The following is a 14,648-nucleotide window of genomic DNA, read 5'->3' on the forward strand; positions in this document are numbered from 1 at the left end:
GCAGACAGATGGTCGTCTGTTCCTGGGAGCATTTTGAACCGATCCTGTACGCCGCCATTTTTCAATCAATTCCTGAATGGTGCTTTTTGCTGGCACAGAACGTCCTGGAAATTTCTCCCGAAACAAATTCTTTGTTTTCACAAAAGATCCAGTGAGAATGAACCCTTCAACAATGGCAACACGCTCGGGTATCGAATACGGCATTATCACACACTGACACTCACCCGGCTTAACACAACGAGGCCTTTTTCTCAACTGGTTTCGACAAGTTTCACTGGCTGCGGCTGCACGTGACTGCTGCAGGTCACGTAAGTCGACCCGACCTCGACACGCCATCTCTTGGTAGGAAGGTAGATTATTTAAGTGTTGCCAAAAACACAATATACCAGAATATTACGACGGGCCGATTTTACGTGCCGCACCCTGTATTTTCCATCCCTTTTCTTCCCTTTTAGGTAAAATATCAAAAGGGCTGAAATTCGTGTTCAATTATTTTAAGTGGGAAGTCCATATACTAAATTCCATGTTTCTAACTTTCAAAGATTCTTAGATATCGATATCTTACTATAATAATTGCAATCCGTGTCCCTTTTTCCTCCTATCTCTTGTTTTCTCCATTGTATTAAAGTATCAAAAAACGTTGAAACGCTTGTAAATTTATTTTAAATAAGAAATCCAAATACCAAATTTCAAGTCTCTAACATTAAGGGATTCGGAGAGATGGCCATCTTATTAAAATAATTTCCACATCACTTCCCCTTCCTTTCTTCGAATTTCCAAAAAATCTTTCCTTAATGATACCCTATGTCACAAATCTTAACTACTGTTGGAATTTCAAGTTCTAGCTTAAGCAGTTTGGCCTGTGCGATGATAAGTTATTCACTTAGGACTTCGTCTTTTATATATGAATTACAATGACAGCTTGTGTCATTTCCCAAGAAAAAAATGAAATGCCATTAAAAGCCACAATTAATTCCTGGTCCCTTCCTAATGTTTCCGCGTTGAACCCCAAAAATCACGGCTCTCTTTGTTGATCTAGTAGCTAGCGAACGTACCTTTGATCTTTAATGTATGAGGTTCTGTGGTCAGTGCCGTGCCGTGGAAAATCAGCGCCTGGGGTGAGAGTAAACGACGGTGCCCCCGTACATATAAGTGAGATCACTAGACTAGCCGCGAAGCGCTACCATGGTTGGCACAAAGCATAAGAAAATTTTCAAAAATAAATCCTGCTTTCCTTGTTTTTGAAAACATTTTTATTACTTCTCTTCCTTCCATTTTATATATGTGCACAAATATAAATCTGACCTCGGTGAAATTAAATATTAGATTGAAAAATACTGCTGTTGATCTAAAATATTCCAAGTAAGTTTTCCTCTCTTTTTTCCTTCTTTTCTTTTTTCCACCCGAATTTTACGCCCCCTTACTTCGGCGCCCGGGACCGTAGCCCCGCTCGCCCCCGAAAGGCACGGCACTGTCTTTGGTTTGATTCCGGGTGAGTGAGCATCGAACGCACTACAGTGGTTCAGATTCAACTTTAAACTCTAGTTATCGTTCTGTAAAGCATCGCTTTTGACAAACGACATAAATACATATCAATCAATCAACCAACCGAAAAGTCTCAGATTCAGAGAGCTTTCGGTGAAGAGCGCTGAAGATTCTCGGTTTCTCTTTACTCAAAGTGAAGGTACTTGAAGTTTCGGGCCCCGAATTCCATTTCCATATCCTTTTTCTAGGACACAATTTTAAAATATACCTTTCTAGTTCAAAGTTTTACCCTCCTTCCTACAGCTGTTCGTCCAACGAGTGAATCATATTCTTGCTCCTTTGGGACTTATGGTGATCGCCTCAAGGAACTAGGGGCAGAAGTAATCACACTTCAAATATATCTGTATTTAGTACTATTAACGGAAAAAGACCTTCCCAATGGTGAATGCTGGAAGTAAATTTTTAAAAACCTTTGGAGGGGGCGGTTGCCCCCTCCGCCCTCCCTGTGGATCCGCCAGTGATTTGAGTACAAATTCGCTACACTTAATACTCAGAACTTCACTGTTGGCCGGCATCCATACCTGGCGATTATGCAACCACACACAACGGGCATGTAGGTGTCCGTCATTTTGTATTTGTTCCAGATATCGACTTAATACAAACAATTTATTGTTACCTGGTAGAAACCCTATCAATTCATATCCATTTAGACCAATTTTCATTTGGCAGATTATCCGGGACTCCCTACGTTCCTTTGGGGAATCCTTTGCGCGTGCATAGTAGGATTGTGAAACATGCAAAATTCAATACAGCAGGTATGACTTCTTCAGTGAATTTTTTACCCGCCGTCTTTACGTTGGATAGTTTCCGAACTATTGGCGTCCGAAATTCATACTCTCACGCTTTCGGCACCTTGTAGATCCGAAACCATGTTCGATAACCGAAAGTTCAAGAGAACTTTTTTTCTTGTCTCAGGGCAGGAGTCACCTCCCAAGAGTTGTAACACTTATTTTGCAACACCCGATATATATATACTCAAAGGGGGCAACCGAGGGAAATTTACAAGACGGCCGCCATGATAACGTATACAAGATTAGGTTGGCCTCTTCCTCTAATTCCATTATCCAAGATATATTTTTATTCCCTTGTGCAGTTTCTAAATTACGAGAGTTTATTCCAGCTTTTCCCCGTACACTATGTATTGTAAACGCATTCAAAATTTTAGGTCGTTTGGAGCACCATTTAAAATTACTCAATGGATCTAATTTTTCTCCTGGCTTAATTTGGTTACATATGGAACCATTTTAGGGGGTGAGGCCAAGGAAAAAGAAATTCCTAAATTTATTTTCCTCATAAATTTGGACCACCCTAATATATATATATATATATATATATATATATATATATATATATATATATATATATATATATATATATATATATATATATATATATGATAAAAATTTTTGAATGTCTTCTATTTTTGATGTGATTCAATTACTTTTAAATGCTGAATATGTAGATATTTACTTATAAAGTTACCAGAGAGACAAATGCGTAAACATTAAGGTTTTATAAGGGCACATCTGTCCTATCTTCTTTTATATATTTTGATAGTTCTCATCTTTATCATCTAAATCACGACTTTATCAATTCAAAATTAATTACCTACCTCCTACTTTAGTAACTCTCTTTTTAAGACCTTCATAGATAACATTTGTGCTTAATGAGTACATTTATATTTGCTTAAATGATAGTAGTTTCCTACTGTGTTGTTTTATTTTATATCTAGGTATAAATCATGAAAACAGAGAATTAGTATCCTGGTGATCTAGAATCAATTTCAGTTTTTTAATGTAACCGTCCTAAAGTTTCAAAACAATATTTTCCTGCAAGTTCTCTGAGTTTGAAGTACGTTGTAAAAATAATAAGAATAATAGTAATATAACAAACAGGAAGCCGAAATCCTTCAGATTTCGTGAATAAAATCTAATTTAACTTAAAATCAAATTGTAATTAGCACAGCAGGATTAGGTTGCTGAGATATTCCTATTGGAAAAATTGTAACTTTATTTTAAATTAATAAAAAATTCATTTAAAAATCTTTATAGAGATCCATGTCATTGTTATTTTGTTAATTAATTTATAATTCTTATTCCTTTTTAAATTCTCAAAATAAATGTTATCACTGTTATCTAAGTTCAGATGTAACTGCATAGTAGTTTTAGCGTTCTATCCCCTCCAACCTTCAGTATATCATCTTTTTATGTTAGCATGAGCATATTCAGAAACAAGCTGAGCTGACAGTTTCAAGTTTAATCAATCTAATTTATTCTTCTTCATTCTTTTTTTTTTATTGAAAGACGTTTGATTCATTTAGCAATTGATTTTTTTAAATAATAAAAATTCACTTGCTGCATCTAAGATAGCACAGCTAGTCTCATAAGTACCAGACTAGTAGATCATATCTCTTTCAGCTTTGCAGCATGTGCCCTAACAGACCAAGATGTGCTAGACATGTGCCATTTAGGTGTCCCAGCTACTTTTTAGGTACCCGACACTTGGTACATATGATATTCATGTGCTAAGTATTTTCTTCAGCTACCTCGAGTTTTAGGTGCTTGTTACACCTAATTGATATTTGCGACTATGTACCACAAATGTAGCTTTTATGTGCCTGGCTCAGTTTCGCACTGTGATAGTCATTTGTTTTTTATGTTGTCACTTGGGACATATATCTTTCATGTTCGAGGTACTTCCTTCAGGTGCATACCTTTTCAAATACTTATGACACATAATTGATATCTGCAGCCACGCAGGAATGATAGTCAGCTGTTTGCATTTGCGGTAACATGTAACGGTTTCTCGCGCTTTCTGCTCCAGTTTCTGTCCTTCTAGTACACAATCGCTTAGAAAAAAGAAACAACAAGTGTATCAAATTTGGGAGACGAATTTAAAACAAAGAGATGACTTAACTGATGAATAAAAATTAAGATGAATCTTTCATACATATGTAAACAGTTAATTATTTACGTAGTTATGGTTAAAGTATTGTATTTTCTTATTGTATTTTTAGATGCCAACTGTCGCCGATTATTTGAAAGTGAATATGGAAGAACAATGAAATAAAGTAAAGAGACACGCGTCATTTTGTTATAAAATTACATGGCGAGCGGATTTTATCTGATCCCAACGGTTATCGTAGAATATACAATGCTACAAGAGCACTCTGATTAGCCAAATTAAAAAGTCCCCAAGGAATTTTATCCCTCTACAAGCGACCTTTCCTTCATCGCTTTTGTGGCCACGTCGGAAAAGCACGAGTCTAGTAATTAAAGGATTGGTGGTTCGCTCCCACCTCCGGCCCACCCACTCTTTTTTTACTTTTTAAAAGTATTTTTAGACCCACCTTAATGTAAACAAATTACGCATAAAGGCGATTTAACATAATTTGCGGGAGTAATTTTCGCTTACGGTATGGGGAAGAACATACCTAGAACATACTAGGTAAGTTCCCCAGGTATATATCAGGCACGTGCCTAGGGGCAAACATAGACTGTGATTTTCACTTGCCATCCATGTGATCCACCTTAATGTAAACAAATTACGCATAAACGCGATTTAACATATTTTGCGGGAGTAATTTTCGCTTACGGTATGGGGGAAGAACATACCTAGAACATACTAGGTAAGTTCCAGGGGGTAAATGTTGGGCACGTGCCTAGGGACAAACATAGACTGTGACTTTCACTTGCCATCCATGTGATCCACCTTAATGTAAACAAATTACGCACAAAGGCGATTTAACATATTTTGCGGGAGTAATTTTCGCTTACGGTATGGGGAAGAACATACCTAGAACATTCTAGGTAAGTTTCCCAGGTATATGTCAGGCACGTGCCTAGGGGCAGACATAGACTGTGACTTTCACTTGCCATCTATGTGATTCCTCTCTTATAGTGACATAAGGCACATTCCCGTGTACCTGGGGGAACATGATAGACATATGCCTGCTATGTAATTGTGCTGTCAGGGTAGACATTTTTTGAAATTACTCTGCGATTTCTATACTGAAAGTTCGGACTAACTACGCACCTACATTTTCCTAGCGCTCTGGTTACACCGTTTTGGGGAAAAACTGGAACTTAAAGTCTCTCTATATATTAAAATCATTGCTTTAAGTTTCTCTTTGATCTTTCGGAAAACACTTTTAAATTTTTGACTTGGAGATCTGGAGTTCGAGCCCCGTTAACTTCAGCTTTCCATGCGCTATCGTGCATATCATTATGCTAATCAACACGTCTGTACACAGGAATCGAGATCAAATTTATCTAATCATAAAGTTGATTCCCATCAATGTCTATTACAAATAACGAAAACTGTAGTATACTTGCATATTCAACAATCCTTCGCACATAATTTATCACTTTAGTACTGCCATATCTTGGACGAACGAGAAACGAGACTTTGAGTATAATAGTGTGTTTCCATAACCTGCTATTTTATTTTACTTTTTTGCAAATTTTACAGCAAGATAAAAAAAAGTTCTCATTTTTTGTGTTCCTCAATGTTTTTTCTTTATTAAAAAAACATTGTTGGATTTTTTACGCATATCATTTAACATTACTTCAGAATAATGTATCTTTTTACAATATTAGTCTTAAAATATACAATAGAATGTTTTGGAAATAAATTTGTAAATTGCACACTTTGCCAACAATAATACAATTACGATTAGAGATGTTTTTGGAGTACCATGTATTTCATACATTATTAACACATTTCACACATTATATATATATATATATATATATATATATATATATATATGAGATATGAATTTAATATATCAATTCAAATGTTTGGTTTCAAATCTATTATAACAAATCGTTCATAAATTCAATGTGATCTTCCATATCAACGTTAACATCATCATGATGGTCTGTAGGCTAGTCTCCTAAAGCTTTTTTATAGGCATCCAGTTGTTTCCATTGATATCTCATAGCAAGAAGGAGCTTTCTAACATCTGACACCTTAGCCGAACTGGCCTAGTTCGAACAATTCATAGTCTTGAGGAAAAATATCCTGTTCTTCAATGTCATGGAAATGTTATGGATTGTGCTGGTAGCAGAACACTACACACTTAAATATTACCTGTTGAATAAGGAATTAGGAAATTCCAAACTTTGGCCTCGATTATTTTGAATCTCTTTTCTATCTTCAAATACTTTTTACATCCTTTCTTTCAATACAAACATTGTATATCAGCAGTCGTAAATAGAGTTCCCATTGTTGAGAAAATATCATCATTTTCGGATGGATGTAGAATAGTTACTTTGTTCCTTATTTTCTTATCCACCAAATCAAATAACCCATCTACTGGCGTATAGCAGTGTCCAAGTACGAAGAAACTCAAACTGAAGTTTCTTCTGATTTTAAATTGTTTAAGTGTGATTTTTTTTTCTGTCTGACACAAGAGTCAGAAACAAATTGAAGTTCCATCCCATTGCTCACTTTTTCACTTACTAGATTGCTGAGAAAGTGATTCAGACAGGAAGTTACTTAATAGCAGCCTCGGTTGTGATGTCTCTAGCCATCTGTAGAACATCGTGTCCTTGTTCAATGATCTTTCCGGCGTCTGAAATATTATCCCCAATGTGTATTTTATAATAGACCTACCATATTTGGTAGGTATAATATGGTTCACTTATATCAGTCTTTGGCAAAGGCTGATTTTGCATGAGAACAAAGTTCCTTCAGATAGCAGGTTTAACTCTTTGAAAAAGTGACTTGCCCAAATATTATGCACACTATATGAAGGAACGAGTTCTCGTTTTTTATAGGGGTCTGTTTCTGCTTGTTTCAAGGTTTTTAATGTCAGACACTTACTGCACTTATCGGTATTTATCTTGCCAATATCTAGATTGAAGACTGATCGAAAACAGAATAATACAACGAATACCGACATTTGTCCAATATTTTTTAGTTTTCTTAAAAAAAAAAAAAACTCTTCACGTATTTTGCTTACAATTAAGTAAGCTTGTAAATATTTTTTTCCAGATGTGTTTTCCAAATATAGTGGCTCTCCAGTCATTTGAATTCTTTAATTTGATCTTTTAAATTTCCTGTTTGAGCAAACTCATCCTTTCAGTCACTCGATTGCTACATCTTTACTCTTTCATCTCTTCATCTTCTTCCATAATCATTTTAGCAGCATACTCAACTTTGGATTTTCCTATGCTTAAAATTCCAAGAAATGTTTCTTTATACACTCTGACAAGCCCTCTTCTTTCTAAACGGAGTAGCTGGTGCTGAGCAAACCGATTCTTTTTGGATTTTCAGTGAAATGTTTGTTAAATAAAGATGTTCTAATATTACGCTGAAAGTATTGTCTTTCCTTGAATGGCATTTTGTAAAGTTCAGAACTTGTTTGGAACATCTCAATTTCATTGCTCTTTGACATTCTAAACAGACTTGTTTGGTATTCGAAACAGGCTGGCAGTGATATCAGATGATACGTATATTCGTCATGAGTAAAGTACGAATAATGCATATCAAAGAAAGTCATACTCCGGACACAAAAAGCCAAATTTAGTCATAGCCTAATTTAGCATCTGCACGAGAGATGATTTTGAAATTGAAGTAGCTGGAGCGTATAATTAGCTAAATGGACAACAAAGTGCCACAAAAGTTGGCCCATTTACGCGAATAAATTGTCACCTGAACAATGTATTTGGCAATAAGTTGATATTGGATCAGGACAATTTTGCAGAGCTCCTAAATCAAATGAAAACAGGACTTACCATGGAAAACGAATTCGCGAGTGAAGCCCAAGAACTGAAAAAGATCGAAAAATGCCTTTTACACCACTATCATCTGATGTTCTACACTGAGAAAAATCCGTTCTCCATACAGCGGTATATTGTGTAAATATACGGAATCCTCTTGCTTACTCAGAAATCAGTATGGTGCATACGTTACCCGTATGCTACATAGACACTGCCCTTAGATATTACATCATGTCGTTGCAGGATGTCTGAAATCTAACCGTCTCCCTTATATTACACACATATATGTATGTTACCTTCGTCAACTATATGTTATATACGTCCATTTGTATGTGAGATCCTGACCGCATATATTGTTTCATACGGAAAGTACGTACAGATGGAACACTTATACGAGTGCAGAAAGTATTATAAAGCATGCGTTTTCAGTTATAGGTTTGTTGTACGTTAAGTCCAAAAACTACAGGATTTACAAATGCAACATGCGATTTTACTTATGCCACATACATTTTTCTCAGTGTTGACTTCTTATAGATTAATGAAGACTGAAACTATTGTTTACAGGAACTTATCAGTTAAGTCATACTATTTCATATTTAGGTGAAATTCTGAACGCTGATTCCACATTTAGACTTGAAGCAATTAAGGAAACTAATTAAGTCAATCCTGAAGTCGAACTTAAGTCAAGACATAGTAATGATAATACATACAAATGTTATATTCAGTATATTCTGGAGCTCAAAACAATTGAGGATATTAAAAAATATGCATGCTAATGCGCAAAATGGCAGTGAACAGTTGGTACATATTCGCACATTGCCGCCATCTTTTGTTATCGAATGGCAGACAAAATTTTGAATTATAATCGCGAGTGAAGTTCTCACTGATTTATTTAAAACAGGCTATGAAGTATAACATACGCGTATTACCATCGACTAAGATTCAATGAATCATCGCAAATTATAAGGTGCTTGCTTTTTGATTTGTTCTCATTACCAGAGAATATTTATTATTATTATTATTATTATTATTATTATTATTATTATTATTATTATTATTATTATTATTATTATTATTATTATTATTAAGTATTCTGCCTTTCGGCAGGTCCTGGGACTAATTGGTATTTTTTTAAAATTTTAGATTTAGGCCTGGAAATCTTTCTTCAACGTTTTTAGATATTCAGCTTCCTCTTTTAATTCCCAATCCCCCCCCCCCAAGCATTGATCATTCGTGTTCCTCTTCCTATTCCTCGGTTTCCTTCCATCTTTCGTTCTATGGCGGTATGAAAAAGACAATTTCTTCTTAAGATGTGTCTAATCCTCTTAGCTTCCCTACGAAGGATGCTAGTTAAAAGTGTCATCTTCTCTCCTATCCGTTTCAAAATATTTTCGTTTGTTGCTCTCTCTCTCTCTTTTCAATTATTCCTCCAACACCACATTTTCAAGTTCTCTAAATATTTCTTCTCTAACTTCTGTAATATCCAATTCTCTGAACCATACAGTCCAATGCTGCATGTATAGCACTTGACCAACTTCTTCCTAGTTCCAATATTGTGTCTGCTAGTTATGAGTGATCTTTTCTTGTTGAATGCTTCTTTGGCTATGGCAATTCTTGACCTGATCTCTTCAATGCAATAAGCGTCTCTTGTCAAAATACTTCCCAGATACTTCAAATTATCGATCTCATCAAGTTATCTTTTTCTACTCTGATGCGTTTCCACTGGATATTCTCATGACTTTCGATTTTTCGATGTTGATTTCCATTCCATATATACTGTTTCCCAGTGTCAATTCATCTCCTGTAGTCTTTCTTTGGTTATAGCTATAATAACCGTATCATCTGCATAAATGGTATTGCTAATGATCTGCCCTCAAATCTTGAAATCTCCCATTTCCATTAATGCTTCCTTCATTAAACATTCACTGTAAATATTGAATAATTGGGGCGACACTCTACATCCTTGTCTGACTCCTCTTCCAATGGCCACACTACTGGTTTCTCCTTCATTCAAGCGCAACTTCACTCGTTGTCCTATGTACAAGTTTCGAATGAGTCGTCGGTCTCCCCAGTTAACTCCGATTTCTTCTTCAAAAGTTTCGTCCGATTGACCCAGTCGAAAGCTTTTTGCCAGTCGATGAACCACAAACACAACTCTTCCTTTACATCAAGAACTCGATTATGATATTATTCTCATCAACCCAATAGCATCTCTGACATCATTTCCTTTCCAGAATCTAAACTGACCTTCTTCTAACATCTCTTCTATCTTACTTTCCAGCAGCCTGTTCTGCAAACGTGCATTAATCTTTCCAGTGTGGGAAATAGGGCTAATGGTTCTGTGATCGCTGTACTTCTTTAATTACTTTTTCTTGGGCAATGCAATCATTGTAACATCAAGAAATTCCTTTGTACCATTCTCCACTCAGGTAGATCTGGTTAACAAGTGAAGTCAGTACTTTCATTACATTTTCTCCTAATTCCTTGAGCAAATTGACCGGTATGTCGTCGACTCCAGTGGCCTTTCTCCTTAAGATCCGCTCGGGAGAGTAATGCTCACGGAGGTACATTTTTCGCGCGCTACTCTAGCCAGCTGTTTTTCGCGCTATCCTAGCCAGTTGTTTTAAGTTGATCACAAAATTTATATCCTGGAGTACAAGGGGAACAAAACGAGCCCTGCGGGGCTTCTAACCCGTTCCTACTACTACTACTTATCTACACAAAAGTAAGTAAATCACATTTTTGAGTATTATTTTCATATTATTTTAATTTAAAAACTGTTATAAAAATGTAAAAAAAAACTTTCCTCGGGCCGGGTTTGAACTCACGCCAAAAGAGATTTTCGTTACTAGCATAAAGCGCTAGCCCACGCTAGCCGCGAAGACTCTCATTTGATTTCTGCTATTTGAATGCAATGTGGCAAGAAATGGATAAGGCCAACCAATCAGAACTGTGTTATTCGTTCCTACTTCCGGGAGTATTATTCTCCTGAGCTAGTCCTTTCTCCTTCACATGTCTTTGATTTCTTGTACTACTTTACTTTTCAATATACTGGGTCCTTTTTCTTGATCTTCCACCAGTCGTTCTTTCAGAAAAAATGTTACGGGGGCACACATAGTATTCCGGGGGGCACTTCTGGTACTATTTTATTAATTATTATATTATAGACGTATTATTTTGGTCTCGTACGGGAGCACTCTTAGAGCTCCGGGGGTAGTCCCCCCCCTAAAAAAAAACACGTCTGGAAGGAAAACTGTCATCCAGCTCTTCATCTGCTTCGATCGCAATATCTTTGGGGTGATTCTTCTGATCATACAGATCTTTTATTTATTCCTCCCAAATTCTAAAGATTCTTTTATGGTCAGTGATTACATGACCTTATCGATTTTCGATTCCAAACGTTCGTATACTATTGTTAGCTTTCCCTCGTAATTCTTGTGCCTTCTGATTAGGGATGAATTCAGGGGGTAGCCCGAGGGGATCTCCCCCTCCCGAAGAAAATTCATTCCCCCTCGGAGAAACTCAAAAAATTCCAGTCACAAAATGTAGAAATTACTTCACCCAATTATTTGCTTTTCTTTCCGTGCACGAGCAGACAAAATCCGATCTATCAATATACATATAAATGACGCAGACCTATTCTATATAAATATTAAACATGTAGCATCTAAGATAGGATACCAAATAGTGAATAAAACTTGTATTTTTTAACGCTATGACCGAGTTTGACAGAACATGATATTGTTAACTGTTGAAGAAAGGTTTGTATTTTAGTAGGTACTATACTCTCGCCCTATATTATATATTAGTAGGTAGCACTAGCACAGATTGAGATAGGAAAGGAAAGATAGAGAAGATCTTTCGATCATTCTATATGATCTCTGATGTCAGCAGACTTCAGTTCTTGAAAATGTACAGTTCTTGCATTATCTGAAATAGAGCGCCTAAATCCCATTTCTCGCATCGGAAGTAACAGACGTAAATGTGTTTTACGATTGTTAAAGTAAACACACTTTTCTTTAATTAAAAATAAGTCAGTTAAAGGGTGAGATTGAGAGGGCGTCATTTAGAGGGATCAGGGAGGAACAGTTATCCTTCCTGGGTTAGAGATTTATATAGAATTTTTCAATATAATACTAGTATATAAGTGAAAGATTGCTATTGAAGGTGATGAAGATCCTGCTCAATGCCGTGCCATGTGGGAGAGGCAAGTGGGGCGACGGCCCAGGGCGCCGAAGTAAGTGCGATGTGGGCGTGTGCTCATATATAAAATGAAAGGAAAAAAGTAATGAAAAGTGCTCAAAATCAAGGAAAATCAGGGTTTACTTTTTAAAAATTTTCTTACCTTTCGCTGCTGGTCCGTCGACCTCACTAATATATACGGGGGTGCCTTCGTATACACTCGCGCCAAGCGCTGATTTTCCACGACACGGCACTAATCCTACTGAAGATTTCGTAAACTAAACTATTGATGTGTATGCAGTGAAGAAACCAAGGCTAATATGCTTGATTTAGAATCAGAAGTGTGAGAAAGAATGATAACTTTTTGTTAAGATATTCCTATGTATGTTTGTTTTAGGACAAAAAATATTTGAGTTAATTTAAATATTTGTAAAAACTTCTACATTAGTAACAAACAGTAACTAGTGAATATAGGAAATAATAACACAAAAATAGCTACTGCAAATAGCAGTTAAAGTTTTGTCTAAAATATTTTTGCCAGTCTTTATTTAATGTTTTAGATAAAATTAAAGGATTGTTTTTTTCAATTAATCTCACATAGAATATTTATCAGCAATTAGTCTCACAAGGTACATTCGCGAAGTGTTCCCTCGGGATTCATGTAAAACTGATTTAAATGCAAAGTTCTCCATGGCCTAATGTGTATTGTACTAATTTTAGCAGCCCATATGGATAATTTGCATATTTATGAGCCTTCATATACCCGAAATTCAATCACACACTACTATAACGCTCGGTCACAAAATTGCTTTTAGTTTCTTTAGATGCAACTGAACATGAATGTGGGCATATAGAAGACAAATAGGATCAAGTACTGCTTCTCTGGCACGTGTTATCCACACCGGCCTCCATCTTGGATCCGCAATATTGAGTTCAACTTTCGGTTTTTCAAATGGGAATAGGTGCATGTGAATATCAAATTCATATAAAATTTTCTCAGAAATTCATTGGTGTAGTGAGTTTTACGGTAGCTTGTACCATTTGCAAGATATTACATGTTAAATCCCTCTAGGCACTTCGCGAATAGACATTACAGAATAATGTGAGTTACGTTTATGTTTTTGACGTTGATAAATCAAAACAATTTAAACTGGAAAATACTGTAGGTATAAACAAACTCTCTACAAAATTGGTGTCATAATCTTACAACATTTCTGTGAGTGATTGGTATTACTTCCATGTTATTCTACGAACAAGGAAGTATTGTATTACGAACATAATGCCTAATGTAAATCTAGATACGACCAGATTTTGGTGAAGATCTACCATATCCTATTTACGTCTGTGTGTCTGTATTATGTACGTTCAGAAGACATTTCGTCAACAATGAATCACGTAAAAGATCACATATTCATACGAGGCTCTGCACAACATTTCAATGGTTGAATTTGTGGAGTGCCTCACATTTAACATGCAATATCTTGCAAATGGTACAAGCTACCGTAAATCTCACTACACCAATGAATTTCCGAGAAAATTTTGTATGAATTGTGTATCACATGCACCTATTCCCATTTGAAAAAACCGAAAGTTGAATCCAAGATGGCGGCCGGTGGGGATAAAACAACACCCTCATTATAAGAGGGTGTTGGATAAAACCTGTCAGAGAAGCAGTACTTGATCCAATTTGTTTTGCATATGCCTTCATTCATATTCAGTTACATCTAAAGAAACTAAAAGCAATTTTGTGACCAAGCGTTATAGTAGTGTATGAATTCCGGATATATGAAGAACCATAAATATGCATATTACCCGTATGGGCCGCTAAAATTAGTACAATACACTTTAGGCCGCGGAAAACTTTGCATTTAAATCAATTTTAGACGAACCCCGAGGGGACACTTCGCGAATGTACCTTGTTAATATTAGGTAAGATGTGCATGTGAATGGAATTGTTAAATATGCTGCTTTCTTGCAAAAATACAGAAAAACATCCCTCCCCCCGAGGAGTTGACATTACCCCCCGGGTGAAAATGTCTGAATTCAACACTGCTTCTGATACATCAGATCATATCTGCCGCTCCGTTGGAGTTTCATTATTTCTTTACATATCAGTTCCACGTACTTTTCTTGGCTTTGTCCCCCTCTCTTCTAAATCCATTAATTAGCCTTCTGTTTTCATTGATGTCCCCG

Source organism: Thermobia domestica, chromosome 13 (assembly GCF_964235325.1).
Source record: "Thermobia domestica chromosome 13, izTheDome1.hap1.1, whole genome shotgun sequence".
NCBI lineage: Eukaryota > Metazoa > Arthropoda > Insecta > Zygentoma > Lepismatidae > Thermobia > Thermobia domestica.